Raw genomic sequence first — 13,077 nt, 5'->3', positions numbered from 1 at the left:
TTTGGTCAGATGTCATCAACTCAAGAAATATTTTTGGGAAATAAAAATCTTTCGTAGATAAACAAATAAAACAAAGGATCGCACTTCTCACACCGTACACAAGCATGCATTTCCAAAGTTTGGTTCGCCTTTCATTTAATCAGGGTCTCTAGCCGATCCCACTTGTGGGATTGATGTGCACTAGTTAATCAACCTTTCCAACCTTAGACGTCAAAGCCCAACGTTAAATAAATGAGGGTAAGGGCATGGACCACTCACCGCTTTTGGCTTAGCGCGGTCCCTCTTTTCTTCTCACTTCCTAGGATAATGTTATCGAGCCACCCGACTTCACATGGAGCTCCATGCTTTTTTAAAGACAGTGCAATGGGTACCCAAATCCTAGTGAAGTGGCTCACCTCATCTCTTTTTGCTCAATTCTTGGGATCTTTTTATGTGAACAACCGACTCCAGATAAAGCTTTTTGCTTACCGAAGACTATGGTTGAGCACAACCCAACGAATTGGCTTCCCTCAATTTTAAACTCGGTGATTGTCCTTTTGCCTTTTCAACTTTTCTCCATGTCAACCCCTCATGCCTTTTTCTATTTGTGATCAAGGAATTTTTCTCTCATTAAGCTTACCAATAGGCTCACCTTTTGCCCCATGCCCTACCAAAATTAGTCCAATTTCGGGCCTCGCTAATTTTATCTTTCTCAAATTTAAAAGTGCACACTCCCACTTCGAGAGATCCTTGACTAAGGTCCTACGTAAATAAGAGGTGAACATCATGCAAGCAGGCAAGAATATAAACTTATTTGGCTCTAAACACTCTCATGGGTGCGGAAAGTAACTTCCTCAAAGATATTTCAAGAGTAAAAATTTTTGGGCATCTAGTCAAAATTCTCTCTAGATAACACAAATAATAACTCTCTTTTCAAATTGCAAATACACCCGTTTATCATTCCCAAGAGCTCTAACTTTCTAGTCTAAGCAGATAAGCATGTAAAGCACAAAGTGCGTCCTTTCCACACTTTAAAATAAACATCGTCCTCGATGTTTCCATATGGTATAGGGTAAAGGAACAGAATAGGGATTCTAAGGATGTGACAAGTAAAAGATCCCTTTCCACACTTTGGAAATTGCACTGGGATATAGGGTATACGCTAACAATCCTATATAACATGGTAAGCTCAAACACAACATATACACAAAGCTATATAAACAAATTTTTCCACACTTTAAAGATAAAAAACGAGGCTTAAAAATAAAAAAAGGGATAAGAGGATAAACCAAGTATGCATCCCTCTTTCCACACTTTAGCTTCCATCATAGGTCTGCCTCCGTTATTGATGCTCTATAAGAAATGGAAACATAATATACAAAAAGGGTTTCAGAGTGCTATTCAATTATTATAAGCTGATAGAAATAAAAGCAATAAAACATAAACATAGATAATTAAGAATGTAAATAAAGCAAAAATTATTCAAATAGAAATGCGGGAAAAGTAAAGCACTTCAAATGTAAATAACATAAAACATAAAGCGATAATAAAAATAAAGTAAAGGAAAGTAAAGTATAGGAAATAAAGTCGGAACCCCGCGCATAGGGAACCTAATGTTTTAGTGGGACAGACAACCAATGGTAACCAATGTCATGTAGACTTCAGAGTCACAGATCAAATGTCAGGATTCAGACTGGATGAGGAAAGCGTCACTGATCGCCAAAGGATGGAGGATCTGCCTATGGAAAGCTTGAGATGCTTCCCAATCCATTGAAGTAGGAACTTGCTTCTGCGCTGCGGCATTGGCATTTCCGTCATCGTTCTCTTCATCTTCCTCCTCAGTGTCATCATAGACTTCCAAATCAGGGGCATCATCCCCTCCCAGCTTGAGATACATAGCAAAGAACTCGGTCACGGAAAAGGCAATCATGGGACCCTCGTCTCTTTCACCTAAAAGACGGTTTGCTAGGCCCAAACTCTGGCACAATCTTGTAACGAAAGGTCCTATGAAAACAGTCTGAACCTTCTTCTTTAGCTGGGTTTGAAGCCATTTCCTTGTCTGAACACCCATGTTGATGCTGACTCTGTTCTCCATGCACCACATATAAAATAGATCTTGCTTGTAGACTTTGTTTCGGTTGGTGGTCCTACCGGAGAGATTAACTGCAAAGGCCAATCTGATAGCCTTCAAAGCATTTCTAGTGATGAGCTTTGCCTTGAGGTTGGAGGAGTTGTAAGCTGCATTGTTGGTTATACTCTTCCAGTACTGAACAGCTACAACCTCTGAATCGAAGTCATCTTTGAAGCCCCTGAAATATGGCAACAATATTTCCGCGTCTTTGTGAAACCCAAGAGCTATACCCAATGTGTTGACCGATAAGCTGTAGTGGTTGCCAAACAATCGGAACGAGATCGACTCCCTCGCATTATTGATTTCCTTTCTGATGTCAAGTGTGGCCAAAAATTCATAAGTCACTGGCACATATGTTGGTCCTCTCCACTCGAATAAACGGCGGAGTTGAGGGTGCCCTATCAATTGATTCACTTCATTTAAGCAACCAAACTCTGTCAGAATATTATTGTCAAAGAAACGACCGACACATAACTGCTTGCTTTTATAATCATCCACAAGAACGCGCTGAGGAAGAGTCAAGTGTCTTAGAGACCTTGATCCTCGCTCCTGAGGAGCTTGTGGAACTGCTGGTGTGTAACACCCCAATTTTCAACTCTTACATTTATTACAAAATCCGTAATAAAACGCTGCGGAAGCTTACATCATATCAACAGAAAACCGGGTGCTACCGCCACACCTAGAGTGAATTCTATCACCTCTTTGACAAACTCCACTCTAAGTGCACAGGCTAAACTTACAACATTAATAACAATCCCTGTCTACATCAAAGAGTAGACCTCAACCTGTACTTCCCTTCTATTCCGAGCTCATCGGCTACAGGGGCCCACACTAATCTGCAACTGATAAGAAACACATTGAAGTGCAGTTAGCGCGAAGGCTAAGTAAGGAAATCCGATGTCACTCAAAAGTAGACAAAGGTTTGAAAACATAATCATTTGGAAAATAGTATATCGTTCAGTGAATCAAAATCCACTCGTCTCGTAAGACAAAATCATTTCTTTCTCAAAGACGTTACAGAGTAACTCTTTACTCATTTTTAAAACTTCCTTAGTTTCATATAGTAAGAGTGAGGCCTACAACCTCGGGCCATGGCACTCCAGCCCTCCCGTAGGTTCCTCCCTTATCCCAACCCCGGGCCGTGGCACTCAAGCCTTCCCGTGGGCACCTCTCCTTATCCCAACATGACGACATAACGGCGAATAGACTTCGCTCTAACAATACAATATAATATAACGACCACTGGGCAAGGGCACTTAAAGCCACCCGTGGGTCAATCAAGGTCCTCCTCNTAAAAGCATTAATTGTACCTTCTCGTGCCGCTTCTGTAACACCCCGGCCCGGCTATACCGTACATCCGGAGTAGTTACCGCTACACCTAGACTGAACCCTGTCCGACCTCGGTAGAGTCCACTCTAGATGCACAGGCTAAAGAAGAAAACTGCTTCACACACACACTTTCTACTTGTCATAACCATATATTCACTTGAGTAGATAGAAAACAAAAGTAGCCAGATTAGCTACGAATATATATGTATACCAGAGTTGACTACTAGGGCCCCAAAACACAAAGATTGAAGTTACTTACAAACTTACTACCAACTAAGTTTACTATGGCTACAAAAAAAAATATTTACACAAAACAGGTCGTTCCAAAACAAGGAGAAGGAGGAGCAGGAGGATCAGGAGCGTAGCCAGGAACATAGGGGTCTTCCCCTATCAAAAACTGTGAGTAGTCATCATAGTCCATAGTCGGGAAGGTAAACTACGATGAGCTCCCTGAGCTCATCGGGCTCCAGGAGCCCACACTAGATGACATCTGTTAAATAAAAAACACATTGAAGTGTAGTTAGCACGACGGCTAAGTAAGGGATCCATGGGTCACCCAAAATTAAATAAAGGTTTGCAAAACAGGTAAATTTAAACAAAACCTTTATTACCATTCTCCTCATTGACACTTAACCTGCAAATAGGTTTTCAAGTATAGCTCTCGCAAGTAATAATCAAGAATGGAACACAATAGAAAATCTTTGGATAAGGGATTGCTTAACAAGAAACACATTACTCAACGCATCACTAACCATTTAAGCATGTAAGCAAGTAGTGAAAAGATTTTATGAACTTCGCATTTAAATCACCACTCTGTACTTGAAAAGCTTCCTCATAGGGAAATTCCACTAACTTTTTCTCAAGAGGATTCATCAACACCCTTTCTTGCTTAAACAATCATCACATCTCTCTTTAGCGTAGCTATAAAGTAACTACATTTTCATACGAAATTCTCCACTTAGTTTCTTTGTAGAAAGCGTGAGACCTTTGGAGTATTCTCTTGACTCCCTCTCTTGACCGCTTGGATCATCGAACTCGGGTTCAGTGGTCATCACCCGGTCTAACACTGATCCCCTTGACGTAAGGTTCGTTAAAATGATCCCTAGCTGGCCCTACTAGTCCATAGAAACGACACCTACCCGGACTTTCTAGAGTAACTATACTTTAAGTGTGCACACCCCCGCAGGAATACCTCATCCAAACGAGTTATATAGTACCCGGCGAATAGACTTTGCTCCTTCCGTATGAATGATCATACTAAATATAACAACCTTGGGCAAGGGCACTTTAAGCCACCCGAAGGCTAATCAAGGTCCTCCTCAACTTTACTAGAAACTAAGGGTTTGAAAACATTTTCCCTTCCTTCTCATCTTTCTTGAATCAAAAATTACTTTTTGGACATATTCCACAAAACCAAGTCCCAACTTGAAAACATTCAACACTCTTAACTTTGTCCAAAAGTTTTATTTCTCAAAACATTTTGTTAGTACACTAATCACCATACACCGGGGTAATAAAGTGTAACTATCCCACATTATTCCAATATCACATCACATAAGTGCATAATACTTCATATATGTATTTAGGCAATCAACATAACGCCTCACCCAATTTAGGCATACTCACATAAAAGTTCACATACTACCCATATACATAGTATAATTTCCACAATACTCATACGTATAGGTATACAAGGTAAACATATATATCACATACATGTATATATACATAATACAACATTCTATTTTAATTATACATACATACTCATTAGGCATGTATTTATACCCATATACGCACATATACACGATTTTACATATACATACATCACACGTATGTACATATATATATATATATATATATACCATACTTATACGTTCATACATATATCATATAATACAGCTAGCACCTCTAATCTAGATATTTAGGCATATTAACTACACATCTCCTCAACACCACAATTTATTCCTATATATTATGCAAAATACAATTTCATATATATTATACATACAACCATGTACACAATATTTCCACCTAGATCTCACCATATTTCAACCAAACAATCAATTATCCAATTTCAAGTGACCTTAACCTACTTAAGGGATTCCTTACCTCGAGAAAGTTTACTAACACCGTAGAAGCAAATCTTGGACTTTTTCCCCAATTTTTACTCAAAACCCTAGGAGAAAAATTAACATCATAACAACAAATATTAAGAAACTAAGTTTAGATTCAAGGTCTAGGAAGGAAAATAAAGCTTTCTACCGAATAAAATTAAAATTTTACCGAAAAGCTTGAGACTTGTGAAGAAATTTTTGGCTATGGAAGGTGAAGCTTTAATGGAGGAAAAGATGATCTCACTCTCTCTATTCTCCTTGTGTTTTTCGTCCAAATGAGAGGAAATGGGGTAAAAAATGGCTTTATGATCTTAATCCACTTGGTTGACTAGTCCACACCCACATGTGGTAAATAATTGTGACAAGTGTCACTCACTTATGGTTTGATCTTGGAAAAATATCTTAGCTAGACTGATCGGGATTAAAACAGATGAATTCTTGGTAGAAACTAATTTAAATCAAATAATTTTCGAAACAAAAAATTTATCCCAGATTGAAACTTAAAATTGGGCTAGGTTCGGTACACCGCGAAATTTAGCGATGTACGGTCAAAATAAATTTTTTCGCTGCTATGGGCTGATTTAATTAAATAGGAAATTCATGAATAATAGTATGGTGTCTAATAATCCATTTCCTAGGACAATCGGGTCCGAACACCAGTTCCTAAAAATTTTAGGGTTCTTGACTAGTACGTACGATCGCAGCTTATTAACAAATATTTTAACTAGCAAAAATTATTCTAAATATCTATGAATCATAACCTGAGCATGCCAATGCTTAGAATGAAATTAAATTTAAACCTCCCCTTTTTCTTTTTTTTTTTGAAGAAAATATTTCGGGGTATTACAGCTTCTTTCTCCTTTACATTTTTGGTTTTGTCCTGTAATAGCTCCTTTTCTTTGGGGCGTACTTTAGAAGTGGTTTTCTCATGGCTTTCCTTCATTGAAATTGTACACGAAGCGCTCGTATTCTTTAATTCAAGATCGGGACTACAAGAGGTAGTCTCATCTCTCTTACCTTCCTTCCTACATTGGCATATTCCGCATACAATATCCATCGGGTCACAATTTTCGTGCTTTTCTTCCTTGGCATCAATAGCATTGACTCTCTCCTTTGGATTATTCTCCGTGTTACTTGGGAGTTGTCCGTAGTGTCTCTCAGACATAATCTTAAACATTTGTGAGATCCGATTCTCAATGATCTTAAGTGTAGCCTTGGATTCTTGTCTGAGACTAGAAATCTCTTGTCTGATTCCCTGAGTGATCTCTTGTTTAAGATTTGCACGATCATTTTTCAATTCCATAATCGTCCTAGTAAGCCTTTCATCTACTTCACGAATATCATCCCTCCTCTGTTGAGTAAAGTCAATTTGAGAGTTGTATTGTGGCCTGAACTGGGTCATTTGACCTCCATTACCTTGATTCTGATTGTACATCAATCTGCCTTTGTCATTTTGTCCATAAACAGGCTTGTTTCCATAATTGTATTGTCCTCGCGCTTGATATCCATCATTGTTGTTCCATCCCTCGCCCTGCTTCCAATTGTTATTCGTCCTTTGATTCTGTCCATAGGCATTGTAGTTGGAGTTTCTTTGATAGTCTACCGCCTGAACCTGCTCAGATGTAGACGGTGAAGTGCAAATGTTGGTACCATGAGGTCCTCCACAAATGTTACAGTAAAGTGCCAAAGCCATACAAGGCTTGGGTTTTCCTTCCATTTTTTCTACCATGGCCTGTAACTTCTTGATTTCGTGATTCATTGCTACTATTTTCGCCTCACTAGCCACATGGCTATTAACCTCATACATGCCTTCGTGCTCTCCTCATCGGTCATACCAACAAGAGGTATTCTTAGATATTCTCTCGATCAATTCTTCGGCTACGGGCAAAGCTAAGAAGACAAAGGCACCGCTGGAGGATGAGTCAAGTAACATCTTTCCTTCATCGGTTAGCCCTCCGTAGAACGAGCTAATCATGTCCCATGGGTGCATCAGTTCTTGCAGGCATTGTCTTTTGAGAACCTTGAATCGTATCCAAGCCTCTCCCAAACTCTCAAGCCTTCCTTGCTTGAATTCCTGTATTAGCCTTCGAATCCTCATAGTCTTTGTCATGGGAAAGAACTCGTTTATGAATTCACGATGCAATTGTTGCCACGATCTGAAATGATTGTCGTCTTGGCTTTCCAACCAACATGTTGCTTCTCTTATAACTGAAAATGGGAACAATTTATGTCGAATTATCTCCTCACTAATGCCTTCTTGTATGTACATCCCACATGCTCGTATGAACCTTGTTATGTGTGCATTCAGATCTTCGGATGGTAATCTCGAGTATTGATTGTTCTGGACCAGTGTGAGAATAGTTGGATGCACGTGAAAGTTGACGTTTTCCATCGGCGGTACATAGATCGAGTTATGCATGTTAAAATCAGGAGTCATATAATCTGCAATTGATCTTTGTGGTTCCTGAGGAATTCCATAGTATTCTTCTTCACGAATGTTTTCTTGGTTGTTTGCTCTGTTAGCTTGTGGTTCTTCAAGAATTGGTTCTTCATGGTTAATTGGTGCTTGTGGAATAATTGGAACTGGGGGTGGATTTGGTATAGTCGCTCCTCTTCCTTGTAGATTTCTTGTTGCGCTTGATGAAGCCATTTGTGACCTTTGGGTATTTTTCTTCCTAGTTGCTCTATTGATTTCAGGAATGTAGGTTAGTAAGCCTTGATTTCCCTTTGCTCGCGTGTGCATTCACCTAGTAAGATTATCAATGAAATAAAGATTCCACAATTGACTAAGTATCAAAAACAAAATAAAATAAAAATGAAACAAAAGAAATTGGTGTGGATTAACAATACTCAAATCTAGCAATCATTCAATCAAAATAAACAAAAACTCTTGACAACCTATTGCCTTGCCCGGCAACGGCGCCATTTTGACAACCAAGTTGTGAGTGATAGGGTGAAATTTCAAAAGATATGTGTGTGTTAAAACAGAAAGTCAGTGAGTCCCCGAGTGTCGGTCTCGAAGGAAGGACGTGGAGGTGTGTCAAGAATTCGGGTGTTTACGTGATTAAGTCATGCAAAGGACTTGAGTGTGGTGAATGGTGATTTGTGAGTGAAAGGGGTTCATAAGATTTGGTTGCTGTGAGAAAATGATGTAAAGTAAAAGAGATTGAAAAATATGTAAAGAGGTAGGGATTGGATAGTGTTCATCTATGTTGCATCTTGGTGTGTCTAAGGTAATGGATAAACAAGACAAAGATGTTGGCTATTCAAGAGTGTGTGTTCTTAGTCCTTTTCCACCTTTGTGTAGTAAGGCTTCTTTGACTTAGGCATGCCTTCAAGCATCCAAAGTTCTAAGACGAATTTTATCAAATACTTAAGCTACACACTATCTTACTATTCTTAAGAAGTCCATAGGATCTATGATTGCTACAAAGCTTCAATCCTAACTCTAATCAAAGACATGAAAGAGTCAAGAGCTCAATCTCTCATCTAGATTGGTCAAATCCAAACAAGATCTCATCAAAACAACAATCAATAGACAAGAATCGATAACCCAACAATCTAAGCATTTTGATCCAAAAATAGATATAAGAGCATCACACTAGCAACATATCTTCACACAATCCAAACCCCTAGATTAAACTAGCCACTCATGATATGAAATTCAAGACAAAAGCTAATCTAATCCAAGAACAAGATAATAAAATATAATAGAAATGTAATAGAAATCACATAGAAAGAAGTGATCCTTCAATCCAAGCTTGTTGTCTTCTACAATGGAAATTATCTAAACTACTTCTAAAAGAAAATGTAAAAAGTAGTTCTAAGAAAAATAGAGAAGAGTTCCCTAAAATGACTAACTCCTTGAAAATCTATCAAGGGTGTTTAAATAGTCTCTGAAAAGCAACCCTAGTGAAATTTCGCGCATTGCAGTCTCCACGCCACTCCATACGCGTGTGAGCGTGCGTGGCAGGCTACTGGATTGCGGCCACGCACACTCACACGCGATTGGCAGTCTTCTTGGGTCCTCCGGGGCTCCGATCTTGCCTAGTTTGTTCTTTAAGCTCAGTTTTCGCTCCTATTGACTCCCGGGACTCTTGTTTCACCTCCTTTAGGCTAAAAGTAGCTTTTGTGTGTTGGTTAGTGAATTTAAAGAATTTATGATCATAATTCATCATGTAAGGATGCTAAAAGCGTGACAAAACACCCTAATAAGTACTCAATTTATGGGTATCTGGGAGGCTTATCAATACACCGCCTCAACCTGCTCGGATGCGGACAGTGAAGTGCAGATATTAGTATCATGTGGTCCTCCACAGATGTTACAGTAAAGTGCCAAAGCCATACAAGGCTTGGGTTTTCCCTCCATTTTTTCTACCATGGCCTGTAACTTCTTGATCTCATGATTCATTGCCTCTATTTTCGCCTCACTCGCCACATGGCTATTAATCTCATACATGCCTCCGTGCTCTCCTCGTTGGTCATACCAACAAGAGGTATTCTTAGATATTCTCTCGATCAATTCTTCAGCTTCGGTTAGCCCTCTGTAGAATGAGCTAATCACGTCCCATGGGTGCATCAGATCTTGCGGGCATTGTCTTTTGAGAACCTTAAATCGTCTCCAAGCCTCCCCCAAACTCTCAAGCCTTCCTTGCTTGAATTNTTCGGGTGTTTACGTGATTAAGTCATGCAAAGGACTTGAGTGTGGTGAATGGTGATTTGTGAGTGAAAGGGGTTCATAAGATTTGGTTGCTGTGAGAAAATGATGTAAAGTAAAAGAGATTGAAAAATATGTAAAGAGGTAGGGATTGGATAGTGTTCATCTATGTTGCATCTTGGTGTGTCTAAGGTAATGGATAAACAAGACAAAGATGTTGGCTATTCAAGAGTGTGTGTTCTTAGTCCTTTTCCACCTTTGTGTAGTAAGGCTTCTTTGACTTAGGCATGCCTTCAAGCATCCAAAGTTCTAAGACGAATTTTATCAAATACTTAAGCTACACACTATCTTACTATTCTTAAGAAGTCCATAGGATCTATGATTGCTACAAAGCTTCAATCCTAACTCTAATCAAAGACATGAAAGAGTCAAGAGCTCAATCTCTCATCTAGATTGGTCAAATCCAAACAAGATCTCATCAAAACAACAATCAATAGACAAGAATCGATAACCCAACAATCTAAGCATTTTGATCCAAAAATAGATATAAGAGCATCACACTAGCAACATATCTTCACACAATCCAAACCCCTAGATTAAACTAGCCACTCATGATATGAAATTCAAGACAAAAGCTAATCTAATCCAAGAACAAGATAATAAAATATAATAGAAATGTAATAGAAATCACATAGAAAGAAGTGATCCTTCAATCCAAGCTTGTTGTCTTCTACAATGGAAATTATCTAAACTACTTCTAAAAGAAAATGTAAAAAGTAGTTCTAAGAAAAATAGAGAAGAGTTCCCTAAAATGACTAACTCCTTGAAAATCTATCAAGGGTGTTTAAATAGTCTCTGAAAAGCAACCCTAGTGAAATTTCGCGCATTGCAGTCTCCACGCCACTCCATACGCGTGTGAGCGTGCGTGGCAGGCTACTGGATTGCGGCCACGCACACTCACACGCGATTGGCAGTCTTCTTGGGTCCTCCGGGGCTCCGATCTTGCCTAGTTTGTTCTTTAAGCTCAGTTTTCGCTCCTATTGACTCCCGGGACTCTTGTTTCACCTCCTTTAGGCTAAAAGTAGCTTTTGTGTGTTGGTTAGTGAATTTAAAGAATTTATGATCATAATTCATCATGTAAGGATGCTAAAAGCGTGACAAAACACCCTAATAAGTACTCAATTTATGGGTATCTGGGAGGCTTATCAATACACCGCCTCAACCTGCTCGGATGCGGACAGTGAAGTGCAGATATTAGTATCATGTGGTCCTCCACAGATGTTACAGTAAAGTGCCAAAGCCATACAAGGCTTGGGTTTTCCCTCCATTTTTTCTACCATGGCCTGTAACTTCTTGATCTCATGATTCATTGCCTCTATTTTCGCCTCACTCGCCACATGGCTATTAATCTCATACATGCCTCCGTGCTCTCCTCGTTGGTCATACCAACAAGAGGTATTCTTAGATATTCTCTCGATCAATTCTTCAGCTTCGGTTAGCCCTCTGTAGAATGAGCTAATCACGTCCCATGGGTGCATCAGATCTTGCGGGCATTGTCTTTTGAGAACCTTAAATCGTCTCCAAGCCTCCCCCAAACTCTCAAGCCTTCCTTGCTTGAATTNGTTAGCTACTACTATATATACAAGGATCGACCCATTGGGTCCAAAAACATGAAAGTTTAAGTTGTTCACAACTTGTTAGCCATACTAAGGCTACATAAGATATTTACACAAAAAAAAAAAAGGAGTTGTTCTGGAGAGGGCGGAGCAGGAGGAGTAGGGGGAGCAGGAGCGTAACCGGGAGCGTAAGGGTCATCATCAAGCAGGAACTGCACATAGTCATCATAGTCCAACACTGGGGAACACAACTCAGATGAGCTCTTAGCGCTCATCGGGCTACAAGAGCCCACACTAGACAACATCTGTTAAAAACACATTGAAGTGTAGTTAGCACGACGACTAAGTAAGAGAATCCATGGTCACCCAAAATTCAACAAAGGTTTTCAAAACACGTATAAGAGAGTTTTGTAACTTTTACTCATTTGATGAGATTTCTCCTGTAAATAAATTAACGACGAGGACTTGCACAAAAAGTGATTAGTGAACCAAAATCAACATGTCTCTTAAGACAAAATCNTTTTTATTCACTCCTAATCTATATGATGTTCTTGGTGTTGGAAATCCTGAAAATTCCTTGTGATTAGCCTATTTTGTTGAATCTATTTGTTGGATTTCGTCTTGATCTTTTGCCTAGTGTTGTATGATCATTGATGGTTTGGATTTCCATGTTTTTGGCCTCTAATTTGGATGAAATGTTGATGTATTTGGTCTGATTTTACCCTCTGGAAACAATTTCTTCNACGAGGACTTGCACAAAAAGTGATTAGTGAACCAAAATCAACATGTCTCTTAAGACAAAATCATTTCTTTCTCAAGGTCGTTACAGAGTAACCCTTTTTTCATCTTTAAAAGTTCTTAGTTTCATATTAGCAAGCGTGAGGCCTTTGGAGTATTCTNTTGATGGTTTGGATTTCCATGTTTTTGGCCTCTAATTTGGATGAAATGTTGATGTATTTGGTCTGATTTTACCCTCTGGAAACAATTTCTTCGTGTCTACTTTGCATTCTGGAACTGGGAGTTGAAGTTGACCTTGCGGAGGTCCTCGGCGGTACAATGTAACCCGCCGGGGAGTTCCGCAAGGCCAAGACGGTTGGGTTGAACGGGAGATGGTGTTCCGTTGAGGAGGACCGCCTCCTTCTTGCGGAGGAGTGCGGCGGAGGGCTGAGATCCGTTGATGTGTTCCGCAAGGTCTCTGGGAATCTGCTTCCAGAGACTGTTTTGTGATGTTGTTGTCTGTTGTTTCTCCTT

The sequence above is a fragment of the Ipomoea triloba genome, chromosome 1, assembly GCF_003576645.1.
Source record: "Ipomoea triloba cultivar NCNSP0323 chromosome 1, ASM357664v1".
NCBI lineage: Eukaryota > Viridiplantae > Streptophyta > Magnoliopsida > Solanales > Convolvulaceae > Ipomoea > Ipomoea triloba.
Note: the sequence above shows the minus strand (reverse complement) of the source record.